Source organism: Canis lupus, chromosome 15 (assembly GCF_003254725.2).
Source record: "Canis lupus dingo isolate Sandy chromosome 15, ASM325472v2, whole genome shotgun sequence".
Taxonomy (NCBI): Eukaryota; Metazoa; Chordata; class Mammalia; order Carnivora; family Canidae; genus Canis; species Canis lupus.
This window is the reverse complement of record NC_064257.1, coordinates 1879451-1902492: the sequence shown is the minus strand read 5'-3', so window position 1 is coordinate 1902492 and position 23042 is coordinate 1879451. Positions and strand designations below refer to the sequence as shown.

At 50.4% G+C, this 23042-nt stretch overlaps 1 long non-coding RNA gene across 1 annotated transcript; it reads left to right on the top strand.

The window, feature by feature from the left end:
* Window positions 1-7560: 7560 nt before the first annotated feature.
* On the top strand, window positions 7561-11965 carry LOC112642281 (uncharacterized). The gene is made up of 3 exons (XR_003125129.3): window positions 7561-7697; window positions 9771-9966; window positions 11551-11965. It is a non-coding gene; the product is annotated as an uncharacterized LOC112642281 (long non-coding RNA).
* Window positions 11966-23042: the final 11077 nt, after the last annotated feature.

Below are 23042 nucleotides of genomic sequence, written 5' to 3'. Positions count from 1 at the left end.
CCCCACCTGAGTAAAGACGTGATTAGAGAGACGGCTTTGCTGTGTACGTTGTGGGTGACCCAAGGAAGGGAGGCCTTTGTTCCTCACTGGCATTCAGGGAGCTTTAACCGAATTTGGTAACATTTGCCAAGTACCTGCCACATCCTGGGCCCTTCCCTTATGAAGCTCACCATCTAATGGAAAGACAGGTTAGCACGTGATTATAATACCATATGCTAAGCAAGGAAATGGATAGAGACACAGAGAATAGACAGTTCTGTTGGGGGTGGGCTCTTGGTATGACTTCTTAGGAGAAATGACTCAATAGCTGGGCTTGGAAGTCAAGGACAGGGCTACATTGTGATTTTTGTGGTCTGAACTTGGCCTCTGTGGACCATTCCTTATGCGCGTGCACGCGCACACACACACGTGCACACATGCAAATAAATATACATTATTCAAACTAAATGATGCAATGATACACACAGAATTTAAAAGTATATTAAAAACAGAAAATATACATGAAAAAGGATATTTTACAACCGTACTAGTGTAAAGGCAATTTATTAATGTTACATCTTAAAACATATTCTTTGACCTGAAAGTTTATTTTTTTTCTTCTGATTTTAAAATAAATCAAAACAGGAACACCTGGGTGGCTCAGAGGTTGGGCACCTGCCTTTGGTTCAGGTCATGATCCTGGAGTCCCGGGATTGAGTCCCATGTTGGGCTCCCTGCATGGAGCCTGTTTCTCCCTCTGCCTGTGTCTCTGCCTCTCTCTCTCAGTCTGTGTCTCTCATGAATAAATAAATAAATCTTTAAAAATAAAAAAGGGAAATGAAAACATTTTCATGGGTTGCTAGAAGTGTTTTAGGCCCGAAGCACGATGCCTGTTAGGCCTAATGGATAAGCCAGCCCAGGTTAAGAAGAATTGGCTCAGCCAACAGGACAGGGAAAGGCATTCATTCCCAGGTAGAGAAAACAGGATGTGGAAAGACGGGGAGGAGTGAGGGTGCCAGCAGGTTCTAGCAAGAGCATGTGGTCCTGGGAGGTGGAACGGTAGGTGTTTAAAGAGACTGGCAGGCAATGGATAGGAGACTTCAGGTGGAGGTGCCCAGCCTCGAATGCCTTGTTATGCGCATCCCCAGAGGTTCTGGAATAGGAGCCAGAGGTTGCCTGTGAGAAGGGCCAGTTCCTGGACCTTGATTCCAGAGGCTGTGCCAGGAATGGTGCTAGGCACTTGCTGAAGTCTCTCCCAGCTCCAGGGACTCCCCCATACTGGCTGGGACTGGGTGTGGGGGGTAGAAGAGAGAGGATCCTAGCTGGCTCCTGGTTTCTCTCCATAGGGCAACATGGAGTCCCTTGGGGCTGGAGGGGCTTTCTCCTAGAACTGCTTCTCAAAGGCGCTTCTGACCCCTGGCTGGAGGGCATGTAGGGTGGTTCGGTGGGAAGGTGGTGGGCTTTGGTAAAAGACCTGAGCTCAAATCCTGGAGATGCCACCTATGAGCTCTGTGACCCTGGGCCTAATGCTTCACCTGTGAACCTCAGCTCCTTTGTGAATGTGGGATGTAGCTGTTCTTGGCAGGGCTGTTAAGAGGATTAAATGGGATTGCATACAAGGCCAGGACAGGGACCAGACACAGTCTGGAGCAACAGAAATATGCATTTGTTTTACCAGGTTCCAGATATTATATGATGGTGAGCACCAGGGATGTGCCCTTGATCCCTGTAGACATGGTCCTGTTCTCAAGGGGCTCCTTCCTCACCCCCACATCACCTCCAGTCGTCATGTTGGGGCCAGCTTGTTGTTGATTTGGGCCGGATCCTGCCTCAGAGGCGACCCAGACGCTCATAGCTTGACTGCGGCCAAGGTAAGTGGAGATTCTCCAGGAAGCGTCCTTTCCAGCTGGGAAACTGACTCTAAAGCCTATTGCTGGCTCTGAAACAGGGAAGACGTGGGCAGAGCTGGGGAACTCTGAGCCTGTGAACTGGCTGATTCGAGCCCCCTTCTCCTGGGAACTCCTCCTCACCTCCAAGCCCAGTTCTATCAGCCCTGCCAATGAGAAGGCGGGCGGGCCTGCTGGGTAGAGTCACGGGGACCCAGAGTTTTCTGGCCCTCAGCAGTCAGCAAATAGGAGGCCTTACACATGCCATGGTAGGCACTGGGTGTGCAGAGAAGAACCTGACACTTCTTACCCTTCTGGGAACTCACAATCTAGAGCAAGCTTTCTTACCTTGGCTCTCTTGACACTTGGGGCTGGATAATTCTCGAGGGAGGAGGCTATATATTACAGGATGTGTAGCAGCATCCGTGGCCTCTACCTGCTAGTTGCCAGTAACAGCCCCCCTCCAGTTGTGACAACCGAAGATGTCTCCAGACGTTGCCAAATGTCCCCTGGGAGACAAACTCTCCCCACTAGTTGAGAACTGCTGGCTTAGAGAGGGAAGGAGGCTGACCCATCAGTACAGTGTGCACTGTGGTGAGCATGGGTGCCTCGTGGCCCAGAACCCAAGAGAGGCTTTTGGGAAACGACCTGAATGATGGCAAGGCCTCAGGTTGTACAGAGCTGGGATTCCAGCCCAGGATCCCTGTGCCCTGCTCTAGTGTTTCCCTCCTGGGCACCTGACTTCTCTCCAGATCCATCTACTCTCCTGGACTACCCCCGCAGGAGCAGCTTCTGTCTAGAGAGCTAGCCACACTGGTTTGAGCAGTCTGGCTGTGTCTGCCCTGGGGTTGGTCTCATGGCCCTGCCATAGAGCTGGTGCCCAATAAGCTTTCACGCATGTTAAGAAAGGCTCTGCTTGTCCCTTGGGATAGCCCTCTGAAAGCTGGCTGGGTGGCCACTTAAGTACTGTGCTTATGCTAAGAACAATCCTTCAACCAAGTACTTCAGTGTAAGCATTTCCAGGTTCTCTGCTCCACAGAAGCTGCTGGAACGTGGGAAGCAGAAAGCTCTGGAGCCTCTGAGCCTGAAGACTGGATCCTCCTCGCTCTGCCCGGCACCAGGGGTGTGACCCAGACACAAGACCTCCATCCTGCAGGGCTTCTGCTCCCTGACCTTCAGAGTAGGCACGGCCACCATGCTCTTCACAGTTTCCTGGGGATAATGCTCAATGCTTTATAGGAAACCAGTTTTTATAAACAGAAAAGTCTTATACGTGTTCATTATTTTCTGAGTTTCCAAGAGGCATTGAGGGTTGATGTTCTGATTTTTCTCTTTCTTTCTCTTTCTTTTCAAAATTATTATTTGAATATTTGAATTGTCACCCACACATTTAACAAATATTTATTGAGCCCCGCCTATATGCCAAGAGCTCAGCAGTGAACACATGGAACAGGAGAGAGAATAAATAAGAGAAGTGAGTTACGTATAGATAATGTGTTAGATGGTAACAAATGTGAAAGGAGACAAACCCAAATGCCTGTGGGTTGGTGGGGGCATGTGTTGAAATTTTAGGCAGGGAAGGCCCCTCTGGAGGCTGACATTTGAGTAAAAACCCAAAGGAGGTGAGGGAGAAGCTTATACCAATGTCACTCCAAACAGAGGAACAGTAAACAACATACCCAGATGTTTAGGGATGGTGAAGAGGCCAGGGTAGGGTGTTGAGGATGAGCTGGGCAAGTGAGGTTGGCAGGATAGAGGAGGAGCATGGTGAGGGAGGTGAGGGAGGCAGCTCCCAAGTGGCCTCAAGGCCGCCAGAGGGACTTTGGCTCTTACTCTGGGTCAGGAGGCCAGGGGAAGGTTCTGGGTGCAGAGGGTCGGGGTGGCTCTGACTAACTTGCTGAGGCTGGTCATGTGTCCCCTGTTTCTCATACTTGGCTGCTAATCCTTCCAAGAACCCAGCAAAAAAGTCAAACCTGCTTTGCAGGTTGTTCCGAGACTTCTCTCAGGTGGGGGATCAGGATAGCTCAGCTGAGCCCTTGCTAAGGGCCAAGACTTGACCCCTAGTCTATCCCCCAGGTTCTGATGTTTTCACAGCCGAGAGCAAGGCCCCACTCTGCCCCAAGTGCTTGTCACAACGAACAAAATACATTTCACAGCGATTTAAGATGATTTCTGCCCCACTAGAGGGTGGTTGTTGAAGACTTACTCATCACTTATGTGTTAGCTATCACTCCACCAAGAGATACCCTTGGAACGGGGAGGAAGGAAAGGCAGAATTCTAGAGCTTGCTAGAATCTGGAGGCCTGGGCTCTGGTTTGGACCCTGCCACATGGTGGCGGCTTGACCTCCTCAGTGTCCTCATCTTCAGAATCCCTGACCGGCCCTTCTAGAGGCTGTAATGAGGACCCTGAAGACAAACAAGGGTCAGGAGCGTGCTCTGGTAGAGGAAGGAACCCCCACATCCCTTCCTCCTTCCTACCAAGCTGCAGTGGGAGCCAACTGCCCCTAGGTGGCGCAGTTTTTCCAGGCTGAACCTAGCTGCTGTCTCCCAAGGGGGTGGGAAGATTTGGGGGACGGTGCAGGATACAGATAATACTGGAAACCAAGGAAGTGGGCATCTGAGGTCAAAATCTGCAGCCGATGATCCCTGCTGCTCCTCCACCGGGCGCCATGGGAGTTAGTGGAGCAGGGCACACGCATTGCCACTCTGGCCATCAGACTCTGAACCTTAGGGGCCGCAGTCCTTGGGGTCATGGGATGAGCGACCAAGATGTATGCAGGGCAGCATCCATTCTCTTCTGGATGAGGAAGCTGAAGACCGGAGAGGAGGAGGCTTGCCTCATCACCCTATGACTCAGGTGCCCAGCTGGTCCCTCTGCTGACTGAATACAGGACACCTGATGAAAGCATGAAGTGCCACCCCCTTGGGCGGCCATCCTGCCTCTTGAACTTCTTCCCGGGCTGGCCTTCCTTCCTTAGCCTCTGTGGATGTTCTCAGAAGAGGCTGGGAGAGTGGTCTTTTGCTCCTCATATAAAGAATGGGTCTCTGGGCAGTGGAAGAACACAGGCTGAGGGACAGGAGGCTTGGGGGTACCAGCCACCTTGTCACTACCTTGGGAGCATGTGCCTTTAGCACATGGCTCTTTTCTCCCTGCCTCCTGTGTCCTTATCTGTAAAGTGCAGTGGGAAAGAAAGAGAGGGTTGGGCTGGAGAGCCCCAAGGTCAGTTTCCGACTGGGACATTCTGGGTTGCTCTTGAAGCTCTGGGTTGCACTTGAAGCATTGCTTCTGTCCATCAGGGAACAGGTAGGGGAGGGAAGGGCTTTGGTTCTCTCATTTAAAAACAGGGGGAGTGGACTAGATGATGTGTCATTCTGGCTCTGACATCTGCTTGGCAAGGATGAGAGGCAGTCACAGAGCCAAAGAAACCCCTCTGGGCTGCCAACACATGACGACCGCTCTGGAAGGTGCAGACCTGCTTCCTACGAAGGCCTCCAGGAGAGGCCCTGCAAAGTGGAACTGCAGGCCCCAGCAAGACTGGCCTCCTTCCGGAGGCTCCCTCTGGAGGAGAAGCTCTTCCTCCCCCTTGTAGAGCTGAAACCCATTGGCACCTCCAAAGGGTGTTCCTTCCTGGGCTTGATTACTAACTGTCTGCCTCCCTGACCAGACGACCTTGGGATCTTTCCAAAATCAAATCTTCCTTCGGAGGAGGCAAGAGATTGGTCACCACTCACCACTGAAGAAATTCAGAGATTGACAGCTGGTGGAAGATCTGCGGGGGGGGGGGGGGGGGGGGGGGGGGGAAGCAGCGCTCACTGTCAGCAGCCTGGTGCTAGGCTCCGCAGAGGCCCCTTCCTGTCTAGTAACTCGGTTAATCCCGTCACCCACAGATCAAGTATTTAAATGCCTTGTTTTCAGATGAAGGACCATTGCACAGCTAGTGAACTAAGGAGTTGGGCTTTGACCCAGGTCTCCGAATCCACAGCTCGCCCTTGTGCCACTTGAACATCCTACCGTGGGGGGAATAATAGAACATGGATCTGGAAGCCTGGCTCCTGGCTCCAGTCTGGGAGCCAAAGGGTCATGTGATGGCTAATGCTTGACAGCATTTTGTAGTTTCCAAGTGCCGAACTACTTAGTGTCTTGTTTGGTTCTCAGATCAGTCCATTGTACAGATGAGGAAACTGAGGCTCACTTGGGTCTACTGACTTGCCCATCTGTGCCCATGCAGTGGCTGGGCTGGCTTTAACCAGATCTTTTGACCCTAGAGCCTGTGCAGCTCACAAATAATTTTTTGACAAGTCAAGCCTTCTTGTCTCTTGGATTCATTTTCCCAGTCTGAAAAATAAGGGGTTGGATTAGATCAGTAGGCAATCGGTAGTTCCGGACCCCTTTATTTAAAAAAAAAATCGAGGAACTCATAGAATTTGGCAACATAAAATTGAGTAAGGATACTTAAAACAACATTTTACCTTCAAAAAGCTAGGAGGATATAATCACAGTGTAGCAGGGAGGAAAAAAAAAAACAACTGAGAACAGAATTCCTCTTAGGAATTAAGTAAGTTGTGTTTAGCATAACACCTTGATGAGCCATTGTATTCATACCTAATAGCTCCGTGGGTCTGGCTGGAGTAGGCCTGAGGGGAAATGGAACTTCTAGAAGAATTCTTTGCAAAAGGATGACTCTGCAGCTGAGGGCTTGGAAGGATGATGACCAAGTGAGTGACTTGAAGCGAAGAGGCTGAAAGGAGTCTAGACATAGAGCAGCGGTTAGACATGGGGCGTCTGGGTGGCTCAGCGGTTGAGTGTCTGCCTTCGGCTCACGGGATCCAGGATCGAGTCCTGCGGGCCTGCTTCTCCCTCTGTCTGTGTCTCTGCCTCTCTCTGTGTGTCTCTCATGCATAAATAAATAAAATCTTAAAAAAACAAAAAAGAGACCCAGAGACAACAACCCTGCAAGCTCTCAGTGGAAGGCAGAGAATGACCAGAGGACCCTTAGGAGAAGGGTGTCTGGTATGCAGTTCCAACTAGCAGGTGTCTGCTCTCCTGCACCAGTCACCCGGCTGATAGCCTCCCATCCGGTCCAGGGGCCCTTGCTCGGTACGTGCGGGGTGAGCAAGGAGGGTGGCCCCTCGGTGGGAATGCTTGGGGTCTGGCCGTCCCAGCTCCATCATTGGAAGTTACACAAGCTCTCTGAGCTTTAGCTTCCTTCTCTGTGAAATGGAAATAATATTCCCTGCCTGAGAGGCTGATCCGAGGAATAAGTGGGACCGTGAACTTAGCATAGTACTTGGTACTCAAGCCCTCAGTAGTAGCCACTTAGCTGCCTATTATTATTAACCACGGTTGTTTGGATATTTACAATTTAACTCACTGAGGTTGAGCTTGTGGGAGGCTTTTGTTTGTCATGTTTGGGGAAGGGGGTAACTTTTGCTGCTCTTAGATCCAGCCAGGATTCGGCAGGAGCCTCATCTGGAAGGAGAAGGAGGTGGGTGGGGTATTAAACTTGACACTGCACGCCTCCCCCCCACAACCCCCCCCACCCTCCTTGCTTTTTCAAGGCTGAGTGCTGTCTGTGTCTGAGAATCTGCTCCCTTGGAAATGACAGCATCTCCTTCCAGGGCTGAGCCCAGAGGGCAGGGCTCCTGCCAAGGACAAGGCTGAGGGTTGGGGGAGAGGGGGAGAGACAGAGCAAAGGGGGAGTGAGCAGGACAAGATGTGACGAAGAAGGGAAGGCGCTTCCAGGACTGACAAGCAGTCGCAGAGGCAGAGAGAGGATGCATGTTTGCACGCGTGCTGGAATATGTGACCACACGCGTGCATCAGGTAGCAGGTGCGTGTGGTGTGCGTGTGTGGGTGTGACTGTGTATGAATGAGCATGCACGAGAACCCATCAACCTATGAGCGTATCAGTGCCTGACTGCCGGTGAGTGGTGTGTGTGTGTGTGTGTGTGTGTGTGTGTGTACGGAGTTCATGTGCACATGTGCCTGGGGTCAGTGTGAGCTGGGCTAGTCAGTGGGGTCCACTCTCTGGGTGAGAGAGGAACCTCAGCTCTGTCCTGTTAGAGCACCTGGGCGGGGGCCCTCATATGTGGGGGGTCTAAAAGGAGGGACCATCTGTACCTTCCTTTGGGATCCCCTGACTCCCCGCCTCACCCCACCGCCACCAACTGACAGTCTCCCTTTGGGGGTCTAGGCCAGCCCCCCCATCGGCCCCCCTGCTGGCGGCTGGCCTCCACACTGGGTGGGGAGCGGGAAGGAAGGGAGGGAGGAGGGGAGGAGTGACCGGCCTCCTAGCCCCAACCCGCCTTGCTGCCAGGGAAACATCCTCCTCCCACCCCCCACCCCCAATCACCGTGATTCCTGCTGTGAGGGAGAGAGGAACCCTCCGTTTCCATGGCAACCTAGCAGCCCTGCTTCTCAGCCTGAGCCCAGGCTCCTCTGAGCCATGGAAGGAGTGGGAAGAAAGCCCCTCCTCGGGCTGTGGAGCCCCCACCCAGCGCCTCCCCTCTATCTCCAGACCCCCTTGCTCCTCTGGCACCCACGGCCCCACTGGGACGGTGGTGTGCATGCCCCAGCAGCACCCCTGGGGCCTGGGGACCTGTCTGGTCTGCACAGGACCCGAGCTGAGCTGAGCGGGAGCTCTGCAGAGTGACAGGATGGGCTGAATTCCAGTCCTCGCCTGTGAAATGGTACTGATGTCACTACCTCGCAGGGCTCTTGTGAGGAGAAATAAAATAGTGCTTGTGGAAGTGCTTCGTGAAATCAGAGCGCAGGGTCAGGTGTGGGCCGCGCGGTGGGCAGGGCGGCTCAGGCCCTTTGGAGGGGGGCAGCCTCTCCCCTGCAACCCCACCCCGGCCTCCATTCCGGCCTCCCTGCCTCCCTCCCTCCTGCAGAAACGTGCACTCAGGGCAGCACCCACCCCACGGGGCTGCTGGGGCAGGGCGCCCTCCGCCCTCTGATAGTGCAAAACTGGAAACAACCCCGACGTCCATCAAGAGAGAAGTGGTTAAATAAATCATGGCCCAGCCACGGCCGTGCAGTCTTCAAAAGGGAGTCGGTGCTGACAGGGCACAATCACTGAGACATACTGCTAAGTCAAAAAATCAGGTTGAAGGAGAGGTACAGCATGATCCGGTCTACTGGGGTGTGGGCGAGGGTAGGTGTGCAAATGCCTGGAGGGGCGTGAGTGGTCAGGCCAGACTGCTGGCAGGGGTCACCCCACGGAGGAACGAGCCTGGACAAGGGCCAGCGAAGGGGAACTTCGACTTTTCCCTCTATAGCTCTCTGATCTGTTTGGCTTCGCAGCAAACGTAATTTAAAAATTAGGTGTCACTGTTGTTATGGTTGAAGAGGGAAAACACCCTAGAGACACTCCAAGGACGGCACAGGGGAGTGCAGAATTGCAGTAAGTGGGAAGCTTGGAGGAGAGAGGGAAAGTCAGGCCGGCTTCCAGGAGGAGGAGGAAGGCGGCTTCCAGGAGGAGGAGGAAGGCGTGGAGGAAGGCCAGCTGGTTCTCAGAGCAAGAGTAGGGCCTGGAATCAGAGCAGAGCTGAGGGCGATCCAGGCACAAGGGAGAGGTCGGAGGTGAGGGTGTGGTCAACACTGACCTCAGTTTGGGGCAAAATGTGAAGAATCAGATAGATGTGAGATTGTGGTTAGTTTCTTTGGGGGCCCAGGGAGAAGCAGGCTGGGTTGCACCTTGGCCGTGGCCAACCCTCCCCAGCCCGATCTGGTCAAGGCCCACACTCACTCGAGGTGGTAGGACATGCGGAGCCAGCAGGAATTCTTAAGCATGGGAAGGAAGGGAAGATTCCCAAGATGACAAAAATCTTCACTGAGGATCCACGTTAGGCCAATCATGAGCTACGCAGGTCATTTACCTATTTTTTTTCAATCTGCACAGGCACTTCTTGGGGCCAGGATGCCCATTTTTACAGGAGGGGAAACAGAAGTTCAGGGAAGTTCATTCATTCAGCAAACACTGATTGAGCGGCTCCCATCCGGGCACCGTTCTGGTTGCTGAGCAAATGGGAAGTCCCTGTCCTCATGGAGCATACAGCCTGGTAGGAGAGGAGGACATGAAAACAACGTGACATCAGGTGACAATGAGTGCTGTGCGGAAAACAAAGCTGAGTGAGCATGGGGTGGGAGGTGGGACAGGTTGCTTTGACTTTAAGAAGAGAACTGATGGGAATCCCTGGGTGGCTCAGCGGTTCAGCACCTACCTTCAGCCCAGGGTGTGATCCTGGAGTCCTGGGATCGAGTCCCGCATTGGGCTCCCTGCATGGAGCCTGCTCCTCCCTCTGCCTGTGTCTCTGCCTCTCTCTCTGTGTCTCTCATGAATAGATAAATAAAATCCAAAAAAAAAAAAAAAAAAAAGGAAAAGAACTGAATGAAGCAATTAGAAGAACACCCGAGCAGAGGGGATAGCTGGTGCAAAGGCCCTGAGGTGGGGGCATGCTCATGGCAATCTAGGTGGTTAAGAAGCAGGTGTGGTTGTGGTGTGGGGGAGCAGGTGTAGTGAGAGAGAGTGGATGAGGTTGGAGGGGACTGAGGGATGTAGGGGTACAGACTGTACAAGACTTTGGAGGTCAAGCAAGGACTACGGATTTAATCCTATACATGTTGAGAACTGGAGGGGTTTCGACCAGGAAGGTGACATATCTCAGCTTTATGTCTTAAAAAGATCACTCTGGCCACTGAGAGTAGATAAGACTGTAGGAGCCTGCGTGTGAGTTCAGGGGTCATTTGGGATGTGAACATATGTGTCCTGGTGAGAAGAGAAAGATGGTTTGGACCATAGCGGCAGATGCAGAGGTGGTAAATGGAGTCAGATTTGAAATATATTTTAAAAATAGAACCAACGGGTGTTCCTGTTGGCCTAGACGTGAGCCACGAGATAAGGAGGGGTGTAAAGGGTGACTCTAAGACTTAGGGCCTGAGCAACTCGGGTCAGCGTTGGTGCCACTTTCTGAGAAGGGAGAGATGGGGGAGGAGCAGGATTGGGGACAATCAGGATGCACTTTAATTTTGAGATCCTGGAGACGGCTACATGGGGATGTCAGGCAGGTAGCTGGATGTATGTGATAGGAGTTCACGGGGGATGTCAGGACTGAAGATATAAATTGGGAAGTTGTCAGCATATAAATGTTTAAAGCCAGGGGACGGGATGAGATCACCCGGAGAGACAGAGAGTGTAGACAGGGAGAAGGGTCCCTGGGTGCGTCAGCATTTGCAGGCCTGGAAGAGCGGGGCCTCAGAAGGTTCATTGCATCCCGGGAATCATTCGTGCCCGCCAGCACCCCCGGGGCCGCTCCCCCAGGTCCGAGGTGGGGCCCAGGGCTTGCCGGGTGAGGCGGACACTGTACCTGCTGCTGTGGAGACCGCCCCTTGGGGCCCACCGCTTGGTCGAGGGGCAGGAAGCGTTGCCGTGACAGCGTAGATTTTGAAGCCGTGCGGCACCGATTTCCAACCCTGGCTCTACCACGATCTTGCTCTGTGATCGTGGGCAGGACGCTGCCCGTCCCTGAGCCTTATTAGTGTCCTTCTCTGTAAAATGGGGACAAGAACAGCCGTTATTCGGGGTTATGGTGAGGGCCAAGCCCATGAGCTTGTTCTCAGCTTCGAGCTTGGGGCCTAGACAAGCGAGGGTTCAGGAAATGTTATCTCTCCCCCACACACAGGAAACACCGGGGATCTGTTCATCCACGAGGCTCCGGGAGGTCAGCTGGAACCCGAGGAGAGACAGCCTGGAGAGCCCGAGGTCGCCCAGGGCGCGCCTGATGCCTGGGCCCCCCGAAGATGTGCAGTGCACTGCAGGGTCACCCGGACCCGGACTCCGCTGTCCTCCAGGAAGGACCCTCTGCCGTCCAGTCTCTCTCTCCCCCGCCCAGGACCCTTCGTGTCCTGACCCTTGGAGGGCTTCGTGTCCTCTGGCCTCCAGTGGCCAGTGGCTGCTTCTCCTCACCCTCGGCCCCCACTGCCCCCGGACCTGGGCACTCAGCCTCCCCAGGGAGGGAGCGTGGCCCGGCCTGGAGTCAGGCTGAGGAGGCCGGAGACAGCAGCGAGGGACAAGGGACGGGGCCAGCTGGCTCTCCCAGGGCCGGGGAGGTGGGGGTGGGAGGTGGGGGTGGGTGGGTGGGAGGGGTGGGGGGCTAGGGCTACGTAGCCAGGGGCCGAGGGCCTGTGAAGGGTGCCAGCCTCACGGTAGTCAGCGTGGGGCCTGGGCTCCCCACCCCCCCACCTCCCCACCGCTCCCCACCACCCCCAGCAGACCAGGCCTTCCTCCCTGCTGTCTGCGGGGCAGCGGGCCTGGGTGTGCTGAGAGGAGCCTGCCTCCCCATCCCCCGTCGCTATTTAATGCCGTTAACAATGGATTCATTAACTGGGATTAATCTCATATACCAGCTCTCTATCCCCTTGGCTATTAATCACTCACTTCATTAACAGGACAGCATTAGCCAACCTGGGAGCGAGACATGGCGCCCATACCAAGTACCTGCGGCTGCACCTTCTCGCCTTCCCTCCTCCCTGGCTCACCTGCTTGGTACCTTTCTGCGTCTGGACCGGTTTCCGTCTCGGTCAAGCAGGGTGTATGCATCGCTCTCCCCACGCTTCCCGCAGTGGCCTTGTCTCTGCCCCCCTGATTCATCCAAAGAGGGTCCATTTCTCTCTTTTTCCTCCCAGTCCGAGGCCTCCCAGGTCGTCGTGGGGACTCACGGCAGGTTGGGCGAACGAAGCGTGGGGAGATACAAACAAGGGGGCGCCGGGAGGCTCATTTTTCTTAAACTGCCTTTGCTGTTTACAAAGATAATATATGCCCACTGTACAAAATCCAAACGACACAAGAAAGGGAGAAAGGAGAACATCAAGGTTCCCTGAAATTCCCACCATCTCGAGATAATAACCTTTAGCGCTCGGTGAGCATCCTCTTGGATCTTGAGTGATATATATATAATTTTACCTAAATGGGATCATACGATGCATGCTGTTTTGCAACCTGCTTTTCCACTCAACAATATGTTGTTGAGCTCTTTCCGTATCAGCGAATATAATATACTCATACTTTTTTAATGGTTGCGTAGCATTTCTGCTTCACGGACACAAGATAATTCAGTCAATGGATCTCCTACTGATGGATATTGATACCGTTCCCAGTTTTTCTCTGATACATTTGACATGGGGAGCCACATCCCTGTATATATATCTCTGTGCGCTTGCCTAATTAACTCCTTAAGATTGATTCCCAGGAGTGGAATTTCTAGGACAAAGGGTTTGCACGATTAACATTTTGGTATAATGTGGCATAGCAGAGCCAGATGCCGGTACCAGTTCTGTCGTCGTCTAGCAAAGGGATGGTGGGCAAATTACTTAACCTCTCTGGGCTTCGGTTTCCTCATCTGTAAAATGGGGATAATAATAGGATTTATCCTGTGGGATTACTGTTAGGATGATGAAGTGCTGGGCACTTAGAACGATGCCTGGTGCGCGGTAAGGGCTGTATCTGTTAGCAGCTGCTACGGGGACACGGGCCCACCGGCCTCTGGAGCCCCGGGACCCGGGCTCATGTCTCCCTGCATCAGTGTGGGAGGGACCCCCGTCTTTAAACCATTGCCACAGGTGGACACCCTGGTCGGGTTTGGTTTCTTTCTTTTTTAGCTTTTCTCCCTCAATTTTTTTTTTTAAAGATTTTATTTATCTATTTGAGAGAGAGCAAGAGAGCATGACAGAGTGAGGGGCAGAGGGAGAGGGAGAGAAGCAGACTCCCCACTGAGCAGGGAGCCTGATGTGGGGCTTGATCCCAGGACCCTGGGATCATGTCCCGAGCTGAACGCAGACACCTGACTGACTGAGCCACCCAGGCACCCCTCATTTTTTTTTTTATTGTGGTAAAATACATACAACACAAAATTTACCATATTAACCATTTTTAAGTGTATAGTTCTGTGGCGGTTAGTACGTTCTTGCACAACCACCCTCATCATTCAACCCCAGAATGCTTCTCATCCTATAAAACTCAAACTCTGTATCCATTAACCACTAGCTCCCATTCCCCACCCCACCCGCCAGGCCCTGCAACCACCATTCTAATTCCTGCCTCCGTGATTTTGATGACTCTCAAGGCCTCATCTCAGCCGAATCATATATTTGTCTTTTTCTCGCTGGCTCTTTGCACTCATCATAATGCCCTACAGGTTCATCCACGTTGTAGCCTGGGCCAGAATTTCTTTCCTTTTAAAAGCTGAATAATATCTCATCATATGTATATACCACATTTTGTTTATCTATTTATCCATCAGGGACACTTGTGTTGCTTTCACATTATTCACATTTGAATAATGCTACCATGAACATATTTTTTTGAGACCTTAGTTTCAACTCTTTTGGATATATACCCCAAAATGGAGTTGCTGCATCATATGATGATTCTATTTTTAACTTTCTGAGAAAACGATTCAGTGTTTTCTGCAGTGGCCGCGCCATTTTATGTTTCCTCAACAGTGCACCAGGGGTCCAATTTCTCCATATCCTTGCCAACACTTGTTGTTTTCTGTTTTGTTTTGTTTTGTTTTTAGAAGCCATTCTAAAGGGTGTGAAGTGGTATCTGATCGTGGTTTTGCATTTTCCTGATGACGAGTGATGAACATCTTTTCATGTGCTTATTGGCCATCTGTATATATTCTTTTTTTTTTAAGATTTTATTAATTTATTCATATGAGAGAGAGAGAGAGAGAGAGAGAGGCAGAGGGAGAAGCAGGCTCCTCGCAGGGAGCTGGATGCAGGACTTGATCCCGGGTCTCCAGGATCACACCCTGGGCTGGCGGCGCTAAACCGCTGGGCCACCGGGGCTGCCCCCATCTGTATATATTCTTTGAAGACTTGTCTTTTCAAGTCTTTTGCCCATTTTTAAATCTGGTTGTTTTATTGTTGTTAGTTTTGAGCTGTAGGAGTTCTTTATATATTCCAGACATTAACCCCTTATCAGATATAAAATTTGTAAATATTTGTCCTAGTCTGTAGATTGCTTTATTTTTTTTACTCTCTTTATAGTATCTTTTGATGCACAAAATGTCTAAATTTTCGTGAAGTCCAATTTCTCTTTTTTTCTTTTTCCACCTGTGCCTTTCGTGTCCTATACAAAAAAATCATTGCCAGATCCAATGTCATGAAGTTTTTGCCTTGTGTTTTCTTCTAAGAATTTTATAGTTTTAAGTCTTACATTGAGGTCCTTGATCCACTTTGAGGTAACTTTTGAGGACATAATGGTAAGTAAGGGCCCAACTTCATTCTTTTGCTTATAAATATCCAGTTTTCCCAGCACCTTTTATTGAAAAGACTGTCCTTTTCGCATTGAGTGGTCTTGACACTTCTGTTAAGAATCGTTGGACTGTCTATATCTGTGCTCTCTTCTATTCCATTGGTCTATATGTCTGTGTCTATGCCCCTACCACACTGTTTTGACTATTGTAGCTTTGAAATAAATTTTGAAATCAGGAGGTGCAAGTGAGTCCTCTAGCTTTGTTCTTTTTCATGATAGTTTTGGCTTTTCAGGGTCTCTTGAGATTCTAGATGCAGTTTAGGATGGCTTTTCCCTTTCCTGCAAAAAAAAAAAAAAAAAAAAAGTCATTGCAATTTTGGTGGGGATTGTACTGACTCTGTAGATTGCTTTGGGTAGAATTGACATTTTAACAAAAGTGAATCTTCCAGTCCATGAACACAGCGTGGGAGAGAGCTCCTTTCCTTACTCGGTTGCCAATGACAGACCCCCTTGTCAGATTTTTTTTTTAAGATTTTATTTATTTGAGAGAGAGAGAGTACAAGTGGGGGGAGCAGCAGAGGGAGAAGGAGAGGCAGATTCTCCGCTGAGCAGGGAGCCCAGGGCAGGGCTTAATCTCAGGACCCTGCGATTATGACCTGAGCCAAAGGCAGATGCTTAACAGACTGAACCACCCAGGTGTCTCTACCCTTGTCGGTTTTTTAAAAAACTTTTGCCCACCTGCTAGGTCACAGCTGATACCATTTTTAAATTTGCATTTCTTTGATCACTATTGAACTGGAACGTATACTCAGTTCTTAACGGCAATCACATTTCACTTCTGAATTGTCTGGATCATGTTCTTTGTCCATTTCTCTACTGGAATATTTATCCTTTTTTAAAAAAAAAAATTGTATTTGCAGGACCTCTTTTACGTATTAGAGAGAATGGTCCTAATGTTTTCTACTTTGTCCTGACTTTCAATCTTATTTATTTTTTGTCTTTCATAAATACTTGATTCTCTTGTGGTCTAGTCTGCCAAGCTTTTCCTTTAGAACTCTTGTATTTTGTGTCATGCTTAGAAAAGCCACCCTTCCTTTAAACAATACAAATATTCACACTTTGCTTTAGTACTTGTGTGGCTTCACTTTTTTACGCTTGATGTTTTCACCCTTTTGAAATTATTTTTTTGTGTAAAGACTCCAGCTGTATTGTTTTCCAAATGGTTGGTCAATTATCTCCACAACATTCGATTATTCGATCTTTCCCCCAGTGAGGACAGAGAGGGAAAAAGGGTAAATAAACAAGGTTCCAAGACAGAAAGGGATGCCAGTAGGTCAAAAGAGCAGTTCAGACAGGATTCCCCAGTCCACTAGCAGCCAATCCCTGTGGAATCTCTCTTCACTGTGGACTCGCTCACTCTTAATGGGCAGAGGCAGGATGTTACAGGGTTTGAGACAGACCGTCATTACTATCAGAGCCCTTTCCAGAAGGCTCTACGTGTGCAGCCTTATTCCCAGCTCTCAGCAATTAAGGAGAAAATCCGACCTTCTTGTTTTGGGCTTAACAGTAGATTGCCGTGTAAGGTTGGATCTCTGTTAGACTGTCACCTCCTCCATCACCTCCCACCTTCATCTGCTCCAGCCACCACCCAGATCCTCCACACCACCACATGAACATATAAGGAAGTTGTGCCATCTTACTCATCCACCCTGCCACTGCCCTCCCAGTGAGCATTAGGCCCAGGGATTGCTCAGGAGCTGCCCGTCCTCCGCAGGCCACAGCCAGGGAATTCTGTGTGTGTGTTTGGAGGTGGGGAAAAGGGAAGGCAGAGTGATGGGAGCAGTGGCTTCCAGGTTGCTCATGCAGTAAGAAGTCTGGGTTCTCACAATTGGGGCTTACAGCCAGGTTCTGGCTGTCGGCATCCTCTTTGCCAATTTGTTGAAGGCAGCTTGGATGTCAACTGTGGTCTGGGTCTGGGCACAGAGAGGAATTTGTCCTGGAGTTCCTGAATAAGTAGGGGATTCTGGAAGATGTTGGGGTGATAGACACATCTTGTGGTCCTCTGTCCTGGGAAACAGAGCCTTATGTGACCTCTATCCCCTGCTCTCAGCCCTAGCTTTATTGACACAGTTTGGATCTGGGGCCAGGAGGACAGGCACAGCCAACCTGGAGCTTAAGGCAGGCGTATCGCCAGGCTGGACAGTCATCTTGTGGGCACTGAGGGTGAATTATGGCACCAGGGTCCACGGAGCAGGCACAAATCACGGCTGTCAGGAGCAGGGGAAAGGCGACGCCTGCCCTCCTCCCCCAGTAGGATTTATGGGTTCAGGGCCTGGGTCTGGGTTCAAGATGATTAGACTTTACCATGTTTCATTTCCCCAGAACATTCTTGGTGAAAGGCTTGTCGCCTAGGACCGTGTACGTGTGAGTATGTACGTGTATTTATCATTATGCATGACTTGCTGTGATGACGCAGGAGTGTGAGTTTCTTTTCTGCATAGCTCTCTGTGTGCTTCTGATTTTATTTTTGTGCGGCTGGACATGCATGAGTTTTGTAGGAGTGTGAGTTTTGTATTATGTGGCCAAATCAGCTGTTCACGGGGTGAAGATCTCATGGACCTGGGGCATCAGTGAATTCCATATGTGTGTCTATTGGGGAATGGGTTGGGGAGCTTGAGTTGGGGTGTCTAGGTAGCCGGTGTGGCTACAACCAAGAATAGGGAATTGAGGGGGGAAAGCAGGTTGGGAAGGACAGTTTGGGGTGTGATGAGTCTGAGGTCTTGGTAGAACATCAAAGGGACACATCTAGAAAAGCAGGGACTGGGGCTTAGGGGAGAGCGAAGGACAGGAGGGCCCTGGCTTGGGCTGCCTTCCAAATACGTTCAGATGACAATGCATGATGTGGCATTTGGCTAGAATGAGGCAAACACGGACACACACACACCCCTGAAGGCTGAAAGGATACGTGCTGTGTTCATCCTAGCTGGACAGCATTCAATAGGAAATTTCCAAGGGTGTTGGAATGGCATAAATTGTGCCCAATAGTGACAGTCAGGGAAAACTTCCTGGCAGAGGTGGATATTCAGTGGAATCAGAAGGAAAAGAGGATGCAGATGGAAGAGGAGTAGTGCTGTGGCATTAGGGCTGGGAGGATAGGGACAGGTTCTAGAACACGAGGGGTGGGGGTAGCCAACAATTCTGATGACAGTGAGCCCCTAGACCGAAGGGGCCATGGTGTCCTCATCACAGCATTTCCAGCACCTTGCCCAGGAGCAGGTGGTCTGTATATTGAGTTGACTTGAGTCAACATCTGAACCACTTTAACTCAAGAGAATCCAGGTAGTTTACTGAAGGGGAACTTTGAAATTGACACAAGATACTGGGTAGGGACTGATGGGGTGGGGCTGGGATGTTAGCTCCACACAGGGGCTATTCGGCCCTGCCCAACTCCTTCAACCTGGCCGAGCTGCCCCATCACGGACCAGTTTTTAATCCAGATAGGCCTCTATACACTCGCTTCCTCCCTGACTTGCCTCTAGAGCTCTTGGTCCTAAACCGCCATCTTGCATTCCCCTTCCTTGTTGCTTCTTGATCTTCCCAAGCTCTGACCTTTTTTTTTTTTTTTTTTATTTATGATAGTCACAGAGAGAGAGAGAGAGAGAGAGGCAGAGACACAGGCAGAGGGAGAAGCAGGCTCCATGCACCAGGAGCCCGATGTGGGATTCGATCCCGGGTCTCCAGGATTGCGCCCTGGGCCAAAGGCATGCGCCAAACCGCTGCGCCACCCAGGGATCCCTTTTGTTTTTATTTTTTTATTATTTTTTTTATTTTTTTTATTTTTTATTTTTTTTATTTTTTATTATTTTTATTTTTTTTTATTATTTATTATTTTATTATTTTATTTTTTTTATTTTTTATTTTTTTTAATTTTTTAATTTTTTTATTTATTTTATTTTTTTATCCAAGCTCTGACCTTGACTCAGTTTCCTGTTACAGCCTTAGCCAAGCTGTACATGTGTAGCAGCTTCTGTCTGAGCGCTTGCTGAATATGCCAGGGAACCAAAGAGCAGTTCAGCTAGAGAGCACCTGGAACTTGGGAAGGTTGTGTTTATTCTCAGTTATAAGGGCATAGATGCAAAAGGTACAAGTTATGTTTGAGGGATCCAAGGCCCAAGGTGTGGTAAGAGGTCTAAAACAGGCCTGCTGGGGGCTAGAGGGAAAGCGGCCTATGGTGCCAAAACTGGATCATCAACAAGGTGGGTGGTCCTGACAGGTAAAAGGGGAGCTGCCACAGGGACCCTGAAAGCCTGGGGTCGGCATAGGTATATATAAACAGAGGTGGGGGTGCACGTGGTGGGGGGTGGGGAGGTGCCTGAGACCAGAAGACCTCTAACTTGGGCAGCCCGGGTGGCTCAGTGGTTTAGCGCTGCCTTCAGCCCAGGGCCTGATCCTGGAGACCCGGGATCGAGTCCTACGTCGGGCTCCCTGCATGGAGCCTGCTTCTCCCTCTGCCTGTGTCTCTGCCTCTCTCTCTCTGTGTGTCTCTCATGAATAAACAGATAAAATCTTAAAAAAAAATAAAAAAGAAGACCTCAAACTCAGCAGCCTTAGATACTGAGAAAGAATGCATCCTCTCACACAACAGGACCTCCTCCTGCAGAGGGAGGGTAGGCTCCCATGTGGTGGCTCAATGATGTCATTAAAGACCCAGGTTCTTTCTGTCCTTTGCAGCTTTCTTGAGTGCTTTGATTTTGTCCTCAGAATGGCTCCTCTCATGGTCACCAAAGGGCTGCTCCAGATTCAGCCCCCCTATCCTGACTCCACAGTGTCCAGTGGAAGGAAAAGACCCTCTTCCTCTGGGTGTGTTTGAGTGAGAATCCTTTCCTAGAAGCCCCGGCTTGGGCTCCTCCTTGCATACCTGTGCCCAAGCTGGTCTCTGGCCGGAGTTGGGGATTGCCAATACTGACTCTCTCGTGCCAGTTAGGATTCTCCCTGGGGCTGGGGCTGGGGCTGCTGCTCTGAAGCACAGGTCCGATAGGAAGGAGGACCGCTCAATACAACCAGGCTTCTGTGAGGAATAAGGGGCGGATGTTGGATAGACAACAAATGATCTCAGTTCCACCAGGCCTCCACCAGTGCCGGAGAGATGGGTGCAAGGCAGATGTGCAGGAAGGTTTTGAGGCAGGAGCTCCACACTTTGGAACACCCAATCTAGGAACGAGTTATTTGAGATGAGGCCCTGTGTCCAGGTGGACTCAGCAGACAGGTCAAGCTACTAATCACAAACCTATTATCACTGTTTCTGCTCCAACATATCCCATGCCCACTTCAAGAACCAGAATCCCTCCCAAAGTCTACAAAGCCCTACATGATCTAGTCTACTTTTTAAGTTCCGTTTGGAGTTCCTCTCCTTTCCTTTCATATTCTGTGTTCCTTTCTACCTCAGGGTCTATGCACATACTGCTCTCCCTCAACTTTTCCCATTTCATTCACCTACTTCTTCCCTTCACTCCTCAGTTAGGTCACTCCTCTTCAACATACTCCCATAGTTCTCTACAAATCCCTTTGGTACCCTTAGGGAACTTGTCTATTTACCCTACTAGATTACAGGCTCCTTATAGTCAAGGAAGGTGTCTCCTCTCTAACCCAGGGCTTGGCACTTAGTAGGCATTTGATAAATATTTTTTGAATAAATGAATAAATGAATCCCTACAACTAGGAACAGACGTGGACCTACCTTTGGGCCAGGACAATGGGTAGGGGATTGATGAGGAGCCTGGTCTACTGGCAGCCCTTGATGGTTTCTAAGCACAGAAATGGCAAGTCCACCATAGGCTCGAGGGCAGTGAGGACACCAATGTGCACAGGATGGGTAAGGAGGTCAATCAGGACCCTGTGCTCATCATCAACCAGGTACAAGGTTCTAGTTACAGAACCATGTCTTGTGAACTGGCAGTGATATTATAGAAACAAGAGGAGTCCCTGGTGCAAAATAAGAATGGTATTTTTAAAAAGATTTTATTTATTTGAGAGAGAGAGAGAGAGAGCATGAGTGGCAGGGGGCGGGGGCAGAGGGAGAGGAAGAGGCAGACTGTCCCTTGAATGGGGAGCCCAACATGGAGCTCTAGCCCAGGACCCCGAGATCATGATGCCCAACCAACTAAGCCACCCAGGCGCCCCTGAGAATGGTAATTTTATTTACCAGCAGGAAGAGTAAATGAGATGAAGCATGTCAAGAACTTAGTCTACTGTCAGTAGGTGCTCAGCAAATAACTAAGCCTTGACTTTGCCCTTACCAACTTCTAATGCTAAATGGTTTCTTGCCCCTGTTCCTCATCCCAAGCCCAGATAAGCAGTTCTGAATTAGTCCTGGTTCTCTTTCTCATCCCAACAAGAACTCTCTACCAGTGTGGCTGCACCAGGGCTGTACTCTCTACCACGCTTAACCTTTCTTTTTTTTTTTTTTTAATAAATTTTATTTATTTATTCATTCATGAGAGACACAGAGAGAGAGAGAGAGGCAGAGACACAGGCAGAGGGAGAAACAGGCTCCATGTAGGGAGCCCGACATGGGACTCGATCCTAGGTCTCCAAGATCATGCCCTAGGCTGAAGGCGGTGCTAAACCGCTGAGCCACCGGGGCTGCCCACACTTAACCTTTCTGAGCTTCTGTTTCTTCTCCCAGTTTAACGGGAGTAAGTGCCCCCCTCACCCAGCTGGCATGAGGGTCAAATAAGATAACACATTTTAAAGAGTGCTTTAGAAGCTGTAAAGGACTGTAAGGAATCACTGTTCTTATTATTTCGTTGGAGTTGGGCTCATTCCTGGGCCTGGCATCTGCTCCGACTTTCCCAGTTCCTGTTTCTTGCTCAGTCTCCGTTTTCTTGTAGCCACCCACGTTTCTGGCACTGACAGCATAAGGATATAAGATGACATACAGGGAATGAGAATGTAGAAGAAAAAGGAAGGAACGTGACAACAACCAGCAGCCCTCTCTCTTGTTCCCCTACTTGAGGATGACCCCACCACCTTCCCCAGACCCCAAACCTGGGCATCATTCATGTTCTGGTTCGCTGTTGCTGTATAACAAACCACTCCAATACTTAGTGACTTAAAATAGCAATGTATTGGGGTGCCCGGGTGGCTCAATCAGTTAAGTGACTAACTCTTGACTTCGGCTCAGGTCATGATCTCAGAGTCGTGGGATCAAGCCCCACATGAGGCTCCGTGCTGGGCATGGAGCCTGCTTAAGATTCTCTCCCCCCATCTCTAAATAATAATTTTTTTAAAAAGAGAGTAGCAATGTGTTGTCATCTTCCATGGTTCTGAGCGTTGACTTGCGTAGGTAGTCCCAACTCATGGACTCTGGTAGGCTTGTAGTCAGAGGGCGGCTGCAGCAGGAGTCACCCAAAGGCTTGCCTGGACAAAACATCTGAAATGGCTTCTTTACTCGTGCGTCTGGTGCCTGGATTGGAGCGGCTGAAATAGCTGGGGGCTGGCCGGGCATCTCTCTCTCCATGCAGTCTCTCTGCATGGCTACCTTGGGCTTTCTCATAGTGTAGGGGTTTGGGCGTATTTAGCCATCTTACATGGCAGCTGGCTTCTCCCAGAGTAAGCATTCTAAAGGACTGAGGGGGGAGCTTTATGGCTTCCTCTGATCTAGCCAGAGAAGTCAGGAGGGATCACTTTTGTCACGTTTTGTTGGTTACAGGGCCGGCCCAGATTTGATGTGGAAGGGGAGTGCACGAGGCCCTGGCTGTTGGAAAGGCCTGGCTTGTGTGGGAGCCGTCTTTGGAGACTAGCTAGCAAGATCCTAGTCTGGATTGGAACACTCCAATGTGTTCAGAGGAGCCCTCTCAAAGTTCAGAGTTTGGGAGACCGGGCAGCAGTGAAACTGCTGAAGCCCCCCAATTTTAT